Source organism: Monodelphis domestica, chromosome 4 (assembly GCF_027887165.1).
Source record: "Monodelphis domestica isolate mMonDom1 chromosome 4, mMonDom1.pri, whole genome shotgun sequence".
NCBI lineage: Eukaryota > Metazoa > Chordata > Mammalia > Didelphimorphia > Didelphidae > Monodelphis > Monodelphis domestica.
Genome location: NC_077230.1, coordinates 435,637,960 through 435,643,954, shown reverse-complemented (window position 1 = coordinate 435,643,954; position 5,995 = coordinate 435,637,960).

The following is a 5,995-nucleotide window of genomic DNA, read 5'->3' as shown; positions in this document are numbered from 1 at the left end:
TCACTTATAGTTGATTTTAAACAAGCTGTACTGAGACTCGTGCACTGAGGTTTAACGAAATTAGGAAAATCTAACCTAATTCAGCATCTTTCTCAAGCTACCCATTGACGAAGAGGAATCAGGTTTTCAATTGTGCTCCTCAGAATCCCCCAAACTCTTTCGAGAACTCTAGAGAAGAAAGGGAACCGTATTCAAGGCCATTTAGCTTTCAGTTGGCTGTAGTAGTGAGACCACATTCTATAGGCTATTCTGTGCTCATGTGGCTCCCACGTATAATTAGTCTCCAGTATGCTTTAACGCCAAGAGAGCCTCCAAAGAAGTCCAACAACGAAACATCTCCTTGCTATTGGAATGACTATAGTACTTGAAAGAAGTTCTCCAAAATGATTTAAAAATCCATTATATTAATGTCTATTTTAGTGCATTTGGAAGTCAACCCATAACAGTACTAAGGAGTAACCAGAGGTTACATATCCCATCAGTACCCAAGTGAAAATCCCTCCCCAAATAAATCCAGAAACTCTAAACATAGAATCCAAAACTTGATTTCACTTTCACGTGTTAAGAATTAAGCTGCCAACCCTTTTATTGAGGATATAAGAGGAGGGTAATGCCAAGATGAACTCAACTCAGCTAAATACTCACATTGTTTTATCCATCTATTTAAGTGCCATTTTCATATCTTTAACACGTAGGATCCACTTAACTAAATTATTTTAAACAGTAATCATTTTCCATATAATGGAAACATAAGACAAAAGAATTTACTGTTGAAAATATTGCTAGGAAATGTAGTAGTATATGACATGATACATGAAGAAAGTATGTACTCTTACATGATATTGGGTGAATGGATTCACTATGAATAGGGACTCAGGAGAGTTGGGGAGATAAAAGAAATCTGGAAGAGTTTGATAATCCACAAACTAAATGAGAAGTAACTGCATTTTAATTTAGTAGTTTAATGTAGGAATACATTAACATAAACTACATAAAACAAAAATACCTTGTGGTGGTTTTTATTAAATAGACAGAAGAAGAAAAACTCAATGAGCTATGAGGACCAATTGGAAATGCATTTTATCTGGTCACGTAGAACACTTGACAAAGTTAAAATGTGATACTTTTAAAAAATAAGCAAAATGCTGAAATAAAATTATATTTTGTTTCTCTTGTCAGCCTTAAGGTCCAAACTTAGCTCTTTTTCTGCTAAACTATGAATTGCATCATTACTTCCAAAAGACAAGAAATTTGTAACCAAGGAAAAATATATATGGGAGGGGGGGAGCTGACAATTTACTGAAAACCTGGAATGCTTTTTCTGAAGTACATCATCACACTCTCTGAATAGATGTTCAGTTTACACAATGAGCACTACTAAAACCACTCCTGCTTGGGAAGTGATGCCATTAGTACATTATAAAAGTATCGCATAGGAAATACTGTTTTCCAACTCCCGACAAACCAAATAAAGAGATAAAATATGGTGATCAAAGAAAGATCATCCATTTAATTTAAAACAGTATCTCTTACAAGTCTAGACACCCCATCCAATAATTCCTGCAAAAGCAGAAGAACCCTGCTTTGTCACTTGGGTTTCTTAATAAAATACCCTATGAAGAACAGTCAAGAAGTACCATACTAATACTAAAGAACTTGTTTCTGGTAAGATGATATAAAATTCTGTCACTTTTTATAATCTAAGAATTAATTAATTGTCAGATGTAGAGATCTCAGAGCCTGTCCAGGATTAAGATTTAAGTCCCCTCTCAGAGCTAGATTACTCAGAGTCTGTCTAGATAAGGTTCAAGTGCCCTCTCCTTCACGTTCTTTATTCTTAGCATAATAAAACATGTTATTGATGATTAGACTATTCCATGATCCTGGGTGACCTTAGAGTAGGGGTCCCCAAACTTTTTACACAGGGGGCCAGTTCACTGTCCCTCAGAGCGCTGGAGGGCCAGACTATAAAAACCTAACCCTAACCAGGCAGCAGTATACACAGTGTGGAATCCCCTCTCCCAGATCACTGCTCACCATGCTGATGTCTTCCATTGTGCAGTCACATAATCCTTTGTGTGGCGCCTCATTTTAAGGTGCCACACAAAGAATTATGTCACCAGAAGTAGTACTGTACGTGAGAGATGCCATGCTTTGCAGCGCTGCCACATAGAATGCTCCTCTTACCACCAATGAAAGAGGTGCCCCTTCCAGAAGTGCAGTGGGGGCCAGATACATGGCCTCATGGGGCTGCATGTGGCCTGAGGGCTGTGGTTTGAGGACCCCTGCCTTAGAGCCTTATCTGTTATACCTTCTGATTGATGTTTCTCCAAGGATTGTTTTACTGTCTGTGGTTCTTGCCTTTTAAAGATGTTACCATCTTGAATTAAAGTACATTCATTCTACCATCAGTAGATGAGGTCCTTCCAACTCTGGTCTCTCATTTTCCCTCACCCTTACCTGAGGAACTCCTGGTCTTGGTTCTGCTCCCCAGAGAGGCATCTTACAGTTATTAATTCCACTTTCACAACTAGTGGTCTAATTATCAAGATTTTCTTTTCCATAATAAAGAAAAAGACTCATACAAAAATATTTATAGGCACATTCTTTGTGGCAGCAAAAAATTGGAAAACAAGGGGGTGTCCCTTGATGGCTGGACAAATTATGGTATCTAATGGGGATGGAATACTATTGGGCTGAAAGGAATAATAAACTGGAGGGATTCCATGTGAACTGGAAAGACCTCCAGGAAGTGATGCAAAATGAAAGGAGCAGAACCAGGAGAACATTGTACACAGAGACAGAAACACTGTAGCAGAATTGAATGTAACTGACTTTTCTACTAGCAACAATGCAATGACCCAGGACATTCTGAGGGACCTAGGAGAAAGAAGCCATCCACATCCTGAGAAAGAACTGTGGGAGCGGAAACGTAAAAGAAAAACATAGGATCAATCATGTGGTTTGATGGGAATATAATTGGGGTTTTTATGTTAAATGATCACTCTATGAAAAGAGATTTTGAACAATGACCAATGTATAACCCAGTGGAATTGCTTGTCAACTCTGGGAGGTGGGGAGGGAAAAGGGGTAGGAAAAATCATGACTCATGTAAGCATGGGAAAATAATCTTAATAAATAAAAGTACAGTCATAAAAAAAGAAAAGAAAAGAGAATAGCATCTTTCTTGGTGCTATTGTCCTGAATGTATGCTTACCTTAAAAAAAATTTTTTTTCTTCTTCATTAAAAAGATTCTTGCTATGTTAAAACATAGTTCTTGCTCATCAGTGATTCTGAATAACTTTCAGTTCTATTGTACTATTTCTTGCCAGACTCACAATCTTTTAGGAAAGATCATATATCACATAAATGCATTTGCAATTTCAATAAAAGTTTCGTGATACAAAATGTCTGAAATGACTGAAAATATGCTATCGTTTATAGGATTTTTAGGGTACATACTAATGTTAACTCACATAAAACAAATCCTCAAGAAAAACTGCAAACTCAGGCTAGCTAGGCAACTGGCCTTTTCTCTCTCCAACCTGCTTTCATTTTTTTTAAAATTATATTTTATTTGATCATTTCCAAGCATTATTCATTAAAGACATAGATCATTTTCTTTTCCTCCCCCCCCCACCCCCCATAGATGACGCGTAAATCCACTGGGCATTACATGTTTTCTTGATTTGAACCCATTGCTATGTTGATAGTATTTGCATTAGAGTGTTCATTTAGAGTCTCTCCTCTGTCATGTCCCCTCAAACGCTGTATTCAGGCAGTTGCTTTTCCTCGGTGTTTCCACTCCCATAGTTTATCCTTTGCTTATGAATAGTGTTTTTTTCTCCTGGATCCCTGCAAATTGTTCAGGGACATTACACCGCCACTAATGGAGACGTCCATTATGTTCGATTGTACTACAGTGTATCAGTCTCTGTGTATAATGTTCTCCTGGTTCTGCTCCTCTCGCTCTGCACCAATTCCTGGAGGTTGTTCCAGTCTCCATGGAACTCCTCCACTTTATTATTCCTTTTAGCACAATAGAATTCCATCACCAACATATACCACAGTTTGCTCAGCCATTCCCCAATTGATGGACATCCCCTCGTTTTCCAGTTTTTGGCCACCACAAAGAGCGCAGCTATGAATATTTTTGTACAAGTCTTTTTGTCCATTATCTCTTTGGGGTACAGACCCAGCAGTGCTATGGCTGGATCAAAGGGTAGATATTCTTTTGTCGCCCTTTGGGCATAGTTCCAAATTGCTCTCCAGAATGGTTGGATCAGTTCCCCGCTTTCATTTTTAATAAATAATTATAAATTAATATGCAATCTCCAGAGAATTTTAATCTTAACAGAAGACAAGATCAAGAATATTAAGGGAATTAATGAAAAAAATTGAAGGAAGATGGAGTGGCCACAACAGATCTCAAACTAGAGAGGGGTAATCATCAAAACACACCTGAACAGACTAAGAAACAGAGAACAGGGTCAAGGGAATAGATTACACATACAATACACCATAGAAAATGACCATAGTAATCTAGTTTTTGATAAACTGAAAGATTTAAGTTTGGGGGACAAGAAACCACTCCTTGAAAAAAATGCTAGAAAAATTGAAATATATAATGTCATAGAAACTAGGTATACACCAACATTTCACAATATATACCAAGATAAGGTCAAAATGGGTACATGATTTAGACATATAGGGTGGTGCCATAAGCAAATTGGGGGGGAGGGGACACCAATGCACTGTTGGTGTTGTGAACTGATCCAACCATTCTGAAACTCAAAATTGGAATTATACTCAAAATTATGCATTCTCTTTGATCCAGCAATACCACTACTACTTCTATATAACCGAAGGCAAAAAAAAATAAATAAAAGAAAAAAATGTAAAAGGATCTATTTGTACAAAAATATTTATAGCAACTCTTGTGGTGGCAAAGAAGTGGCTGAATAAGGTGTGGTATTTGATTGTAATGGAATACTAACTATTGTGCTATAAGCAATGATAAATGAGAGGATTTCTGAAAAACACAGAATGGCACGTGAACTGATGCAGAGTGAAGTAAGCAGAACCAGGAGAACACTGTACACAATGATAGCAATATTGTATGATGAACAACTAGGAAAGACAGCTATTCTCAGCAATATGATGATCCAAGACCATCTGAAAGGACTAGCAAAGAAAAATGCTATCTGGCTCCAGAAAAAGAAGTGCTGAAGGGGCAGCTAGGATGATCTGTTGATCATCCATTAGAAGAAGGAAGTCAATATATATAGTTTGACTTCCTTTTGAGTAAGTAATAAAGCATCCAACATGGCACCTTCAAAGCTGTTCTCGTTCTTCCTGTTCTGTTGTATGTATCACCATTATTCAGTTATTTCAGTAGTGTCCAATTCTTTCTGACCCCACTTGGGATTTTCTGGAGTGGTTTACCATTTCCTTCTCCAGCTCATTGCACAGATGAGAAAATGAGGCACACAGGGTTAGGTAACTTGCCAAAAGTGTAAAAATTAAAATTTAATAAAAATATATTTTAAGAGATTTATTAATGATCCTTAGAAGTAAAGGAATAAAAGGGATACAAAATAAAACTGCATGCCCATGGCTAATCAATCTGTTCAAAACCCCCATGCTTACCACCATTATGCTCACAACAGGAAGCCAAAGAGGGATGACTAGGAACACCCACTGAATTTATCCTCTGTCTACAGGAAGTACATAATGACAGAAGTCAGTGGGCTCCCAGGAAATGTAGTTTTTAGGGTAACAGACTTTCAATTATACAAAAGTCACACAACTAAAAGGTGTTTGAGGCTAGATTTGAACTTGGGAAAATCAGTCATGATTTGAGACCCAAAGGGTAACCATTCCATAATTAATTGCCCTGGTCTACTATCCATTCATTTCCTTTTATATTATTATGGAGGAGTGGGAGAAATAATCCTATTCCTAGACCCCCTCACAATTTTATCTTGGCATAAA